Below are 16,018 nucleotides of genomic sequence, written 5' to 3'. Positions count from 1 at the left end.
CCTGTATTTCCTGGGATAACCATTGGGGGACTTGGCTTGAGAGTCTATATTGGTTAATTTCAGCAGGACTGTGAATCGACCAGGGTTGACAAGATAAGTTGGCTGTTTCGATTGATTTATATGTCACCCCTGCTCTTATGGTCACGAGAGTCACCCCTTCACTCTCCCTACCTACCCAACAACTCTCACACTCATAAGTACCAGCACCCGCCTCAATGATCACCAGAAATGCACCTCCTCCCCCTGCCCCCCCGTTCAATCACCAGCAACCCCTTTTCAGTCTCACAGTACTCGGTACAGCATGTGGAATCCAGGATTCGAGCAGGCAAAATTAAAACATGCAAACAGAAGGCCACAGATTCTCACTGTACAATAGTGGAGGCTGTTAGATGTACGGGGAAGTGATGGGCTATTCAAATTCCTATTTTAAAAAGTTATTTTTATTTAAATATGCGTCATTAAAAAGTTAATGTTCAAAAACTACTCGTCGCTACTCTCTGAAAATGCAGAATATGGAAGAAAAGCTAAACAGAGTGGCAGATGGAATTGAGACAGAACAGAGTGTTTCAGTGTGTCACAGTGGCCAGAGACTAAATCATACATCTTGAATGAAAAAGTACCTTTTAATTATGAATTTCATCTTCATAAATATTGATACAATTGCATGACCGATGCTTCTGGGAACAGAAAATATGTGCATTCACAGAATGTTAGGGTGAAATGTTCCATTTTGGAGACTGAGCATGGTGCAGGTAGCTTGTTTTCCACTGGGCAACGGGTTGGGAAAGCACACCTAATTTGATTGTCATAACCTCATTAATTATGAATCAGTGTGTGGCTCTCTGCATCTCATGGAACATCCACTGTTACCTAATGGAGTCAAAGGCCCGTGTGACATATTAAAATACCACCAGAACACGCACACTACTCTCAGCAGGCCAGCTGTGTGCAGGAGACGTCTTGAAATGGCACCGCCTCAGAAAATAGCTGCTCCCTTGAGACTCTCATCCATGGAGTTTGCCAGCACCAAGATATCGTCCACTCCAAATATATCTCCAGGAGGCCCACCAACCTCACCTCACTGGCCTGGGAGACAGCTGCAAGGGAGGTCAGCTCATCAGGCACCTGCCTGAGAAACAGCATCTAGTGCAGGAAGAGGATGAATGATCTCAGCTGCTCCACCAGGGTAAGTCAACCTTCAACTCCCTTCAATCTCACATTCTCATCGTGGCATCATGCACTCAAAGAGTTACACTGCTCAGCGATTTTGCACAGTATTAACAGGAAGATATCAGCACTGACTATCTCCCGGGCAATTGAACATCAACAATATCACAATAGCACATTGGATAGCACTGTTGCTTCACAGTGCCAGGGACCCGGGATCGATTCCCGGCTTGGGTGACTGTCTGCGAAGGCTGTGCATTCTCCCCGTGTCTGCGTGGGTTTCCTCAGGGTGCTCCGGTTTCATAAGAACATAAGAACTAGGAGCAGGAGTAGGACATCATGCCACTCGAGCCTGCTCCGCCATTCAATGAGATCATGGCTGATCTTTTGTGGACTCAGCTCCACTTTCCGACCTGAACACCTTAATCCTTTTATTCTTCAAAAAACTATCTATCTTTATCTCAAAAACATTTAATGAAGGAGCTTCTACTGCTTCACTGGGCAAGGAATTCACCCTTTGGGTGAAGAAGTTCCTCCTAAACCCAGTCCTAAATCTACTTCCCCTTATTTTGAGGCTATGCCCCCTAGTTCTGCTTTCACCCGCCAGTGGAAACAACCTTCCCGCATCTATCCTATCTATTCCCTTCATAATTTTATATGTTTATATAAGATCCCCCTCATCCTTCTAAATTCCAACGAGTACAGTCCCTGTCTACTCAACCTCTCCTCATAATCCAATCCCTTCAGCTCTGGGATTAACTCAGTGAATCTCCTCTGCACACCCTCCAGTGCCAGTATGTCCTTTCTCAAGTAAGGAGACAAAACTGAACACAATACTCCAGGTGTGGCCTCACTAACACCTTATACAATTGCAGCATAACCTCCCTAGTCTTAAACTCCATCCCTCTAGCAATGAAGGACAAAATTCCGTTTGCCTTCTTAATCACCTGTTGCACCTGTAAACCAACTTTTTGCGACTCATGCACTAGCACACCCAGGTCTCTCTGCACAGCAGCATGTTTTAAAATTTTATCATTTAAATAATAATCCCTCTTGCTATTATTCCTTCCAAAAAGAATAACCTCACATTTGTCAACATTGCATTCCATCTGCCAGACCCTAGCCCATTCACTTAGCCTATCCAAATCCCTCTGCAGACTTCCAGTATCCTCTGTACTTTTTTCTTTACCACTCATCTTAGTGTCGTCTGCAAACTTGGACATATTGCCTTTGGTCCCCAACTCCAAATCATCTATGTAAATTGTGAACAATTGTGGGTCCAACACTGATCCCTGAGGGACACCGCAAGCTACTGATTGCCAACCAGAGAAACACCCATTAATCCCCACTCTTTGCTTTCTATTAATTAACCAATCCTCTATCCATGCTACTACTTTACCCTTAATGCCATGCATCTTTATCTTATGCAGCAACCTTTTGTGTGGCACCTTGTCAAAGGCTTTCTGAAAATCCAGATATACCACATCCATTGGCTCCCCATTATCTACCGCACTGGTAATGTCCTCAAATACTTCCACTAAATTAGTTAGGAATGACCTGCCCTTTATGAACCCATGCTGCGTCTGCCCAATGGGACAATTTCCATCCAGATGCCTCGCTATTTCTTCCTTGATGATAAATTCCAGCATCTTCCCTACTACCAAAGTTACGCTCACTGGCCTGTAATTACCCGCTTTCTGCCTACCTCCTTTATAAAACAGTGGTGTCACGTTTGCCAATTTCCAATCCGCTGGGACCACCCCAGAGTCTAGTGAATTTTGGTATATTATCACTAGTGCATTTGCAATTTCCCTAGCCATCTCTTTTAGCACTCTGGGATGCTTTACATCAGGGCTAGGAAACTTGTCTACCTTTAGCCCCATTAGCTTGCCCATTACTACCTCCTTAGTGATAACAATCCTCTCAAGGTCCTCACCTGTCATAGCCTCATTTCCATCAGTCACTGGCATGTTATTCGTGTCTTCTACTGTGAAAACCGACCCAAAAAACCTGTTCAGTTCCTCAGCCATTTCCTCATCTCCCATTATGAAATCTCCCTTCTCATCCTCTAAAGGACCAATATTTACCTTAGCCACTCTTTTTTGTTTTATATATTTATAGAAACTTTTACTATCTGTTTTTATATTCTGAGCAAGTTTACTCTCATAATCTATCTTATTCTTCTTTATAGCTTTTTAAGTAGCTTTCTGTTGCCCCCTAAAGATTTCCCAGTGCTCTAGTCTCCCACTAATCTTTGCCACTTTGTATGCTTTTTTCTTCAATTTGATACTCTCCCTTATTTCCTTAGATATCCACGGTTGATTTTCCCTCTTTCTACCGTCCTCCCTTTTTGTTGGTATAAACCTTTGCTAAGCACTGTGAAAAATCGCTTGGAAGGTTCTCCACTGTTCCTCAACTGTTTCACCATAAAGTCTTTGCTCCCAGTCTACCTTAGCTAGTTCTTCTCTCATCGCATTGTAATCTCCTTTGTTTAAGCACAAAACTCTAGTGTTTGATTTTACCTTCTCACCCTCCATCTGTACTTTAAATTCCACCATATTGTGATCGCTCCTTCCGAGAGGATCCCTAACTATGAGATCCTGAATCAATCCTGTCTCATTACACAGGACCAGATCTAGGACCGCTTGTTCCCTCGTACGTTCCATTACATACTGTTCTAGGAAACTATCGCGGATACATTCTATAAACTCCTCCTCAAGGCTGCCTTGACCGACCTGGTTAAACCAATCGACATGTAGATTAAAATCCCCCATGATAACTGCTGTACCATTTCTACATACATCAGTTATTTCTTTGTTTATTGCCTGCCCCACCATAATGTTACTATTTAGTGGCCTATAGATTACTTCTATCAGTGACTTTTTCACACTACTATTCCTGATTTCCACCCAAACAGGGGCTGTTTAGCACAGGGCTAAATTGCTGGCTTTGAAAGCGGACCAAGGCAGGCCAGCAGCACAGTTCACTTCCCGAACAGGCGCCGGAATGTGGCAACTAGGGGCTTTTCACAGTAACTTCATTGAAGCCTACTTGTGACAACAAGCGATTTTCAATTCATTTCATTTCAAATGGATTCAACCTTATCCCCCATAGCACCAATGTCATCCCTTACTATTGCCCGGATGTCATCCTTAAATAACAGAGCTACACCACCTCCCTTACCATCCACTCTGTCCTTCCGAATAGTTTGATACCCTCGGATATTTAACTCCCAGTCATGACCATCCTTTAACCATGTTTCAGTAATGGCCACTAAATCATAGTCATTCACGATGATTTGCGCCATCAACTCATTTACCTTATTCCGAATACTACGAGCATTCAGGTAAAGTCCACTTATGTTGGCTTTTTTACCTCTGTTTTGAATCTTAACACCTCGATCAGTAACCTCTCCTAAGTTATATTTCCTCTTAACTTTTCTCCTAATTTTCCTTGTCGTTGAACCCATATCTTCATGTAACAACCTGCCGCGTCGCTTACCATTAATGTTTTTACTTCCCGTTTTATTCTTTTCAGTATTACTGAGCCTATTCACTGAGCTCCCCTCAGTCACTGTACCTTGTACTGTCGCCCTTTTTGATTTTTGACTATGGCTTCTCTGCCTTACACTTTCCCCCTTACTGCCTTTTGTTTCTGTCCCTGTTTTACTACCTTCCAACTTCCTGCATTGGTTCCCACCCCCCTGCCACATTAGTTTAAACCCTCCCCAATAGCTCTAGCAAACAACACACCCTAGGACATCGGTTCCAATCCGGCCCAGGTGCAGACCGTCCGGTTTGTACTGGTCCCACCTCCTCCAGAACCGGTTCCAATGCCCCAGGAATTTGAATCCCTCCCTCTTGCACCGTCTCTCGAACCACACATTCATCCTATCTATCCTGACATTCCTACTAGCTCATGGCACTGGTAGCAATCCTGAGATTACTATCTTTGAGGTCCTACTTTTTAGTTTAACTCCCAACTCCCTAAATTCAACTTGTAGGACCTCGTCCCATTTTTTTACCTATATCGTTGGTGTCTATGTGCACCACGACAGCTGGCTGTTCACCCTCACCCCCCAGAATGTCCTGCAGCCACTCCGAGACATCCTTGACCCTTGCACCAGGGAGGCAACATACCATCCTGGTGTCTCGATTGCGTCCGCAGAACCCCCTGTCTATTCCCCTTACAATTGTATCCCCTACCACTATAGCCCTGCCATTCTTCTTCCTGCCCAGCTGCGCAGCAGAGCCAGACATGATGCCATGAACCTGGCTGCTGCTGCCTGCCCCTGGTGAGTCATCTCCCTCAACAGTATCCAAAGCGGTATGTCTGTTTTGCAGGTAGATGACCGCAGGGGACACCTGCACTGCCTTCCTATTCTTGCTCTGTCTTTTGGTCACCCATTATCTATCTCCCTCAGTAACTTTCACCTGCGGTGTGACCAACTCGCTAAACGTGCAATCCACGACGTCCTCAGCATCGCGGATGCTCCAAAGTGATTTCCTCCCACAAGTCCCGAAAGACATGCTTGTTCGACATTCTCCCTCTGTGTACCCGAACAGGCACTGTAATCTGGTGACAAGGGAATTTTCACAATAACTTCATTGCATTGTTAATTTAAGCCTATTTGTGACACTAATGAAGATTATTATTGTCTGATCGTTCATAGAACATCGAACATAGCACATAGAACTGTTCAGCACAGTACAGGCCCTTCGGCCCACGATGTTGTGCCGAACTAGTCTGAAACTAAGATCAAATCAACCTCCTCCCAATCATTCTAGTGCACTCCATATGCCTATCCAATAACCGCTTGAAAGTTCCTAAAGTGTCCAACTCCACTGCCATAGCTGGGAGTGCGTTCCACACCCCAACTACTCTGTGAATAAAGAACCTACCTCTGACATCCCTCCCATAACTTCCACCATGAACCTTATAGTTATGCCCCCTTGTAACAGCTACATCCACCCGAGGAAAAAGTCGCTGAACATCCACTCTATCTATCCCTCTCATCATCTTATACACTTCGATGAAGACACCACTCATCCTCCTTCACCCCAATGAGAAAAGCCCTATCTCCCTCAACCTTTCCTCATAAGACCTACCCTTCAATCCAGGCAGCATCCTGATAAATCTCCTTTGCACCCTTTCCAATGCTTCCACCTCCTTCCTATAATGAGGTGACCAGAACTGCACACAATACTTCAAATGTGGTCTAACCAAGGTCTTGTATAGTTGCAGCATAACGTCACGGCTCTTAAACTCAATCCCCCTGTTAATAAATGCTAACACACGATAGGCTTTCTTCACGGCGCTATCCACTTGGGTGGCAACTTTCAGAGATCTATGGACATGAACTCTGAGATCTCTCTGCTCCTCCACATTCTTCAGAACCCTGTGGTTAACCCTGTAATTCACATTCAAATTTGTCCTACCAAAATGAATCACCTCACACTTATCAGGGTGAAACTCCATCTGCCACTTTTCAGCCCAGCTCTGCATCCTATCAATGTCTCTTTGCAGCCTACAACACCCTTCCACATTATCCACTACTCCACCAATCTTGGTGTCATCAGCAAATTTACTAACCCAACCTTCAACTCCATCATCCAAGTCATTGATAAAAATTACAAATAGCAGAGGACCCAGCACTGATCCCTGTGGTATACCGCTGGTGACTGGGCTCCAGGATGAAAATTTACCATCTACCACGACCTTCTGTCTTCTATGTGATAGCCAGTTACTGATCCAATCGGCCAAATTTCCCTCTATGCCATGCCTCCTTACTTTCTGCATGAGCCGACAATGGGGCACCTTATCAAACGCCTTACTAAAATCCATGTATACGACATCAACTGCTCTACCTTCGTCTTTGTACTTAGTTACTTCCTCAAAGGATACAATCAAACTTGTGAGGCAAGACTTACCCCTCACAAATCTGTGCTGACTATCCTGGATTAAGCTGTATCTTTCCAAATGATCATAAATCCTATCCCTCAGGACCCTTTCCGATAATTTACCTATGACCGAAGTGAGACTAACCAGCCTATAATTCCCAGGGTTATACCTATTCTCTTTCTTGAACAACAGGACAACATTCACCTCTCTCCAGTCTTCTGGCACTATTCCTGTAGAAAGTGAGGACATAAGAATCAAAGCCAAAGGCTCTGCAATCTCATCCCTCGCCTCCCAAAGAATCCTAGGATATATTCCATCAGGCCCAGGGGACTTATCTATCCTCAGGCTTCTCAAAATTTCTAACACATCTTCCTTCCAAATATCTACCTCTTCCAGCCTACCAGCCTATATCGCACTATCCTCCTCAACAACATGGCCCCTCTCCTTTGTGAACACTGAAGTAAAGTATTCATTTAGGGCCTCTCCTATATCTTCAGACTCCATGCACAAGTTCCCACAACTATCACATAAGTGCAAAAAGCCAGGGTTTTCCTTGATCCTACCCACCAAGGACTTCTCATGCCCCCTCCTAGCTCTCCTAAGCCCTTTCTTGAGCTCCTTCCTCGCTATCTTGTATCCCTCAAGTGCCCTAACTGATCCTTGTTTTCTCATCCTTACATAAGCCCCCTTCTTCCTCTTGACAAGACATTCAACCATGTAAACCATGGTTCCCTCAGTCGACCATTTCCTCCCTGCCTGACAGGGGCATACATATCAAGGACAAGCAGTATTTGCTCCTTGAACAAGCTCCACATCGCGATTGTGCCCATCCCTGACAGTTCCTGTTTCCATCTTATGCTCCCCAATTCTTGCCTAATCGCATCGTAATTACCCCTCCCCCAGTTATAAACCATGCCCTGCCGTATGTTCCTATCCCTCTCCATTGCTATAGTGAAAGTCACCGAATTGTGGTCACTATCTCCAAAGTGGGGCAGCATGGTGGCGCAGTGGGTTAGCCTGTTGCCTTACGGCGCCGAGGTCCCAGGTTCAAATCCGGCTCTGGGTCACTGTCCGTGTGGAGTTTGCACATTCTCCCCTTGTTTGCGTGGGTTTCGCCCCCACAACCCAAAGATGTGCAGGCTAGGTGGATTGAACACGCAAAATTGCCCCTTAATTGGAAAAAAAATGAATTGGGTACACTAAATTTATTTTAAAAAACTATCTCCAAAGTGCTCTCCCACAACCAAATCTAACACTTGGCCTGGTTCATTACCCAGTACCAAATCCAATGTGGCCCTGCCTCTTGTCGGTCTATCCACATATTGTGTGAGGAAACCCTCCTGCACACACTGGATAAAAACAGCCCCATCCAAACTATTCAAATTATAGTGGTTCCAATCAATATTTGGAAAGTTAAAGTCACCCATGAAAACTACCCTGTGACTACCGCACCTATCCAAAATCTGCATTGCAATCTTTTCCTCCACATCTCTGTTACTGTTTGGGGGCCTATAAAAAACTCCTAACAAAGTGACCGCTCCTTTCCTATTTCTAACTTCAGCCCACACTACCTCAGTAGACAGATCCTCCTCAAACTGCCTTTCTGCAGCCATTATACTATCCTTGATTAACAATGCTACTCCTCCACCTCTTTTACCACCTTCACTCATCTTCCTGAAACATCTAAACCCCAGAACCTCCAACAACCATTCCTGCCCCTGTTCTATCCATGTCTCCGTAATGGCCACAACATCGTAGTCCCAGGTACCAATCCATGCTTCAAGATTACCAACCTTATTGCTGATGCTCCTCGCATTGAAGTAGACACACTTCAAACCATCTTCATGCCTGCAGGTCCACTCTTGTGACCTTGGTACCTTCCTCAGTACTGCACTACCCTCAACTTCCTGAACTCCAGCAATGCTATCTCCTGGACTACAAATCAGTTTCCCATCCCCCAGCCAAATTAGTAAATTAGTTTAAACCCCCCCACCCCCCAACCCCCCACCCCACCGAAGAGCTGTAGCAAATTTCCCTCCCAGGATATTGGCACCCCTCTGGTTCAGGTGTAACCCATCCTGTTTGTACAGGTCCCACCTTCCCCAGAATGTGCTCCAATTATCCAAGAAACTGAAACCCTCCCTCCTACACCATCCCTGTAGGCATGTGTTTATCTGCACTCTCGCCCTGTTCCTCACCTCGCTAGCACGTGGCACTGGCAGCAAACCAGAGGTAACAATACGGTCTGCCCTGGTTCTCAGCTTCCACACTAGCACCCTGAATTCCTGATTTACATCCCCGTCCCTTTTCCTACCTATGTCGTTGGTACCGATGTGTACCACGACTTTGGCTGCTCCCCTTTCCCCTTAAGGATCCTGAAAATACGAGCAGAGACGTCACAGACCTTGGCACCTGGGTGGCAACACACCAACCGTGAGCATCTATCATTGCCACAGAACCACTGATCTGTACCTCTAACTATAGAGTCTCCAATAACTAATGCTCTCCTGTTCTCCCCCCCTTCCCTTCTGAGCCACAGGGACAGACTCAGTGCCAGAGACCTGGTCACCGTGGCTTACCTCTGGTAAGTTCCCCCCCCCCCCCCCCCCCAACAGTATCCAAAACGGTATACCTGTTATTGAGGGGAACAACTGCAGGGGATCCCTGCACTGACTGCTTCGTCCCCCTCCTTTTAAACGTTACCCAGCTACCTTCATTCTTAGGAGTAACTACATCCCTGTAGCTTCTATCTATAACCGACTCTGCCTCCCGAATGATCCTCAGTTCATCCAGCTCCAGCTCCAGTTCCCTAACATGGTCTTTGAGGAGCTGGAAATGGGTGCACTTACCGCAGGTGAACTCAGCAGGGTCATTGACGGTGTCCCTCACCTCGAACATCCTGCAGGAGGAACATTGCACTGCCCTCTCTGCCATCCCTTCCATTTAAACACTTGACAATTACAGAGAGAGAAAAAAAAAAGCTTACCTGATTTTCACACTCCCCGCAGGTTAGAGGTGGTGGAAGGGTGGAGAGAGGAAAAGGAAAGAAAAGATTACCTCACCAACTCACTACACAGTCTCTTTTTTTTTTGTAGTCATGTTTCACAAACTCCACCCTTAGCCCTTGCTGGGGAAGAGCTCAGCACACAGCAAGCATGCATGCCTCCCAACCTCTCCTCCACCACTTATCACATCCCATTCCATTTATCTCCATGCAGGACAAGCCCACCCACAACAAGAGGGAGAGATCTCAGACCGTAGGAGGGACGGCAGACATACAGGAGCTCTCCAAGTTCAAACAGGATACCGCCCGATTGGCTGGGGAAGACAGGAATCGCTCTTGTGGGGAAGGCAATATTATCCTCCCAGCATGTCTGTATGGATGAATCCCCCATGAGTTGATCACATCCTGGTAATTACAGTGACACCCAATGCTGTATTCTGCCTGCTTATGAGCTGAATCTATCTTCTCTCCAGCAGGTCCAGGTCGAGTTCCAGGCCAACCATAAATCCCAACCCCCAGGCAGTCCTCAGAGAAGGATGCTGATGATGCATTAGATGAAGAATAGTCACTGTATTCACCTGTAGCCTCCACCAGTGCAGAGACACACACCCCGATGGGGTCATGGATCTAGGCTTGGGGTCACATTCGGGGGAACATCTCCACAGCAGTCAGCGGCAGTGACAGCCCAGGTCATGGGGACTTGGAGGACTGATGGAGACCAGGCATCCACTGAGTCTGAAGATGAGCCTCTAGAAACAGCCATCGTAAACTTGCTGGCAATTCAAAAACAGCCAATGGGACATCAAGAAAAATACGGAGAGGCAGTCAACAGACTAGAGGAAAGGATGGAGGTGTCCCTCCACATTCTCTCAGATGTCATGGCTCTGACATGCAAGTGCCTCAAGGTCTCCAATGGGGGGGGGGGCATCTACCCATCTACCTTGGAGACCTTGCCAGATTTGCACTCCGATCTGGACTCCCTCATGCTAGGCTTTGGTGGCACCATGACCTCACTTCAGCTGCCCCTTCTCCTCAAGGAGTTTGGCAGGGATCCTCAGACATGCAGAGGGTGGAGGGTCAGCAGCTGGACACCAGGGCCGTCTATCCAAGTGACACAGGACATGTTCAGCTGATCCCAAACCTCTCTCTCTGCCTGTAAACCCCTCACTTGTAGCTGCACAGATTCAGCAGGATTCAGCACCTGCCCAACATCATAATAACCAAAGCAGGCCAGGCCCTCCTGCTCTCGGCCCTTTTGAGGATGCCCACCAAAGTTATGAAAGATAGCAGAGCAGAGCATTTAGAAGTCTGCCTCCACGTCTGCAGTGGATGTAAGGGAAGCTGTAGCGCAGTGGTAATTTTGTTGGACTCTCAATCCAAGGACCGGGTAAACTTCTGGGGACCCAGTTTGAAATCCCACCTTGGCAGATGGTGGAATTTAAAACTCAATAGAACATCTGGAAATAAAAGTCTGATGATGACCATGGAACCATCGTCGATGGTCGTAAAAACCCATCCGTCGTTAAGGAATTAAATCTGCCATCTTTACCTGGTCTGGCCTACATGTGACCCCAGACCCACAGCAATGTGGTTGACTCTTATATGCCCTCTGAAAGACCCTGCAAACCACTCAGTTGTATTCAGCTGTTACAAAGAAAACACAAAGGAATGTAACCGGTCAAACCACCGGCATTGGCCTGGGCACCGGAAAGTACAATGGCAAACCCAGCCCTGTTGAGCCTGCAAAGCCTTCCTTACGAACATATGGGGGCTTGTGCCAAAATTGGGAGAACCGTCTCACGGGTGAGTCAAGCAACAGCCTGACATAGTTATACTCACAGAATCATACCTTACAGGTAATGTCCCAGAAAGCACTATCAATATTCCTGGGTATGTTCTGTCACACCAGCAGGACAGACCAAGTAGAGATGGCAGCACAGTAAACAGTCAGAAGGGAATTGCCCTGGGAGTCCTCAACATTCTCTATGGACCCCATGAAGTCTCATGGTACCAAATCAAACACGAGCAAAGAAACCTCCTGCTGATTATCAGGTACCATCTCCCCGCAGCTAATAAATCAGTACTCCTTGATGTTGAACACCACTTGGAGGAAACACTGAGGGTGGCAAGGGCCACAGAATGTACTCTAAGTGGGGTTTCAATGTCCATCACCAAGAGTGGCTTGATAGTGCCACCACAGACCAAGCTGACCAGGTCCGAAAGGACATAGCTGCTAGACTGGGACTGTGGGTGGTCGGGAGGGAACCAACAAGAGGGAAAAACATACATCGGACCAGGAAGTAGGCCATTCAGCCCCTCAAGCCTGTCCTACCATACAATGAGATCATGACTGATCTGTGACCTAACTCCATATACCTGGTTTTGCCCATTTCTCTTAATATTTTTGCTGAACAAAAATCTATCTATCTCAGATTTAAAATTAACAACTGTTCTAGCTCCAACTGCTGTTTGTGGAAGAGAGTTCCAAACTTCTACCACCCTTTGAGTGAAAGATTTCTTCCTAACATCTTTCCTGAATGGTCTAGCCCTAATTTTTAGACTATTCCCCTGAGAATCTCCAATCAGTGGAAATAGTTTATCTTTATCTACCCTATCTTTCCCTGTTAATATCTTGAATGATTTGATCAGATCACTCATCAACCTTCTAAATTCTAGCAAAATCAGGTCTAATTTGAGTAATGCCTCCTCATAACTCAATCCCTATCATCCAGGTATCATTTTTATAAATCTACATTGCACTTCCTCCAAAGATAAAATATTCTTCCTCAGGTGTGGTGCCCAGAACTGTTCACAGTACTCAAGTGGGATCTAACCAGGGTTTTGTACAGCTGTAGCATATCCTCTGTGTCTTTATACTCCAATCCTCTCAATATAAAGGCTAGCATTCCATTAGCTATTTAAATTATTTTCGGCACTTGTTCCTGGCATATGCACCTGAACCCCCCAGTCTCTTTGGATATCCATTGCACCTAACCTCTTTCCATTTGGAATGTAGTCTGCTATAAGGGCAGCACGGCAGCACAGTGGTTAGCACTGCTGCCTCACAGCTCCTGGGACCCGGGTTCAATTCCGGGTTCGGGTGACCGTGTGGAAATTGCGCTTTCTTCCTGTGCAGGTTTGGTGGATTGGCTGTGCTAAATTGTCCCTTCGTATCCAAAAGGTCAGGTTGATTTACGGGGATAGGGTGGAGGCGTGGGATAACCTCACCACTTGCTTACATTAAATTCCATCTGCCATAATTCTGTCCATTCACCTAGTCTGTCAATAGCTCCTTGCAATTTTATGCTATCATCTTGGCTGTCTACCATGCCACCTAACTTTGTATTATCCACAAATTTGGATATGCAACTTTCTATGCCATCATCCAAGTCATTAATGAGTAGTGTGAATAATAGAGGCCCAAGCACCAGATCCCTACTTGACCCCATCCTCACTAACCTGCCTGCCGTAGATGCACCTGTCCATGACAGTATTGGTAGGAGTAACCACCGCACAGTCCTTTTGGAGACAATGTTCCATCTTCAATTGAGGATACACATCCATCGTGTTGTGTGGCACTACCATCGTGCTAAATGGGATAGACTTTGAACAGATCTAGCAACTCGAGACTGGGCATCCATGAGGTGCTGTGGGCCATCATCAGCAACAGAATTGTACTCAGCTACAATCTGTAAGCTCATGTCAAGGCACATCCCCCATTCTACCATTACTACCAAGCCAGGGGATCAACCCTGGTTCAATGAAGATTGCAGGGGGGCATGCCAGAAGCAATAAGCGGCATACCTAAAAATGAGGTGTCAACTTGATGAAACTACAACACTGGGTGACTTGTGTGTCAAATAACATTTGTAAGTGTACCTGTTGACTTTGACAATGGTGTCATAATTTGAATGCATCGTTCATGTGCCCTCTTCTTGTGAGGGTGATTTAACCTTCCACTGCGTGATCAACTCCTTCTGTGACCTCACATTCATGTGCTTTCTCACTGACTCATTTAGCTTCTCTCCGATGTGCAATTTCAGGGCGTTGTGTCACGCTCTTTTCGAACGTGAACTGCAAATTGTGTTCTTAACCCTTATTCCTTACAAGACGCCGTGTTGCTATGAGTGCATTACTGTCTTTAGGAATTACCAGCAATGTTGATTGATTTTCAGATAACTGCCTTCATTAGCACTTAGAACATAGAACATTACAGCGCAGTACAGGCCCTTCGGCCCTCGATGTTGCGCCGACTGTGAAACCACTCGAAAGCCCATCTACATTATTCCCTTATCGTCCATATGTCTATCCAATGACCATTTGAATGCCCTTAGTGTTGGCTAGTCCACGACTGTTGCAGGCTGGGAATTCCACGCCCTTACTACTCTCTGAGTAAAGAACCTACCTCTGACATCTGTCTTATATCTATCTCCCCTCAATTTAAAGCTATGTCCCCTCGTGCTAGACATCACCATCCGAGGAAGAAGGCTCTCACTGTCCACCCTATCCAATCCTCTGATCATCTTGTATCCCTCAATTAAGTCACCTCTTAACCTTCTTCTCTCTAATGAAAACAGCCTCAAGTCCCTCAGCCTTTCCTCATAAGATCTTCCCTCCATACCAGGTAACATTCTGGTAAATCTCCTCTGCACCCTTTCCAATGCTTCCACATCCTTCCTATAATGCGGTGACCAGAATTGCACGCAAAACTCCAAATGCGGCCGCACCAGAGTTTTGAACAGCTGCAACATGACCTCATGGCTCCGGAACTCAATCCCTCTACCAATAAAAGCTAACACACCGTATGCCTTCTTAACAACCCTCTCAATATGGGTGGGAACTTTCAGGGATCTATGTACATGGACACCGAGATCTCTCTGCTCATCCACACTGCCGAGAATCTTACCATTAGCCCAGTACTCTGTCTTCCTGTTATTCCTTCCAAAATGAATCACTTCACACTTTTCTGCATTAAACTCCATTTGCCAACTCTCAGCCCCGCGCTGCAGCTTATCTATGTCCCTCTGTAACTTGTAACATCCGTCCGCACTGTCCACAACTCCACCGGCTTTAGTGTCATCTGCAAATTTACTCACCCATCCTTCTACGCCCTCCTCCAGGTCATTTATAAAAATGACAAACAGCAGTGGCCCCAAACCAGATCCTTGTGGTACACCACTAGTAACTGGACTCCAGTCTGAACATTTCCCATCAACCACCACCCTTTGTCTTCTGCCAGCTAGCAATATCTGATCCAAACTGCTAAATCACCCTGAATCCCATGCCTCCGTATTTTCTGCAGTAGCCTACCATGGGGAACAAAAAGAACAAAGAACAAAGAAATGTACAGCGCAGGAACAGGCCCTTCGGCCCTCCAAGCCCGTGCCGACCATGCTGCCCGACTAAACTACAATCTTCTACACTTCCTGGGTCCGTATCCTTCTATTCCCATCCTATTCATATATTTGTCAAGATGCCCCTTAAATGTCCCTATCGTCCCTGCTTCCACTACCTCCTCCGGTAGCGAGTTCCAGGCACCCACTACCCTCTGCGTAAAAAACTTGCCTCGTACATCTACTCTAAACCTTGCCCCTCTCACCTTAAACATATGCCCCCAAGTAATTGACCCCTCTACCCTGGGGAAAAGCCTCTGACTATCCACTCTGTCTATGCCCCTCATAATTTTGTATACCTCTATCAGGTCTCCCCTCAACCTCCTTCGTTCCAGTGAGAACAAACCGAGTTTATTCAACCGCTCCTCATAGCTAATGCCCTCCATACCAGGCAACATTCTGGTAAATCTCTTCTGCACCCTCTCTAAAGCCTCCACATCCTTCTGGTAGTGTGGCGACCAGAATTGAACACTATACTCCAAGTGTGTTCTAACTAAGGTTCTATACAGCTGCAACATGACTTGCCAATTCTTATACTCAATGCCCCGGCCAA

General features: G+C 46.1%; 1 protein-coding gene across 1 annotated transcript in view; it reads left to right on the top strand.

Moving 5' to 3' along the window:
• valopa (vertebrate ancient long opsin a) overlaps positions 1–16,018 on the top strand; it is a 70,040-nt gene that overhangs the window by 9,476 nt on the left and 44,546 nt on the right. The window lies entirely within an intron of this gene.

Source organism: Scyliorhinus torazame, chromosome 16 (assembly GCF_047496885.1).
Source record: "Scyliorhinus torazame isolate Kashiwa2021f chromosome 16, sScyTor2.1, whole genome shotgun sequence".
Classification (NCBI taxonomy): domain Eukaryota; kingdom Metazoa; phylum Chordata; class Chondrichthyes; order Carcharhiniformes; family Scyliorhinidae; genus Scyliorhinus; species Scyliorhinus torazame.
Note: the sequence above shows the minus strand (reverse complement) of the source record. Positions and strands in the feature narration are given on the sequence as shown.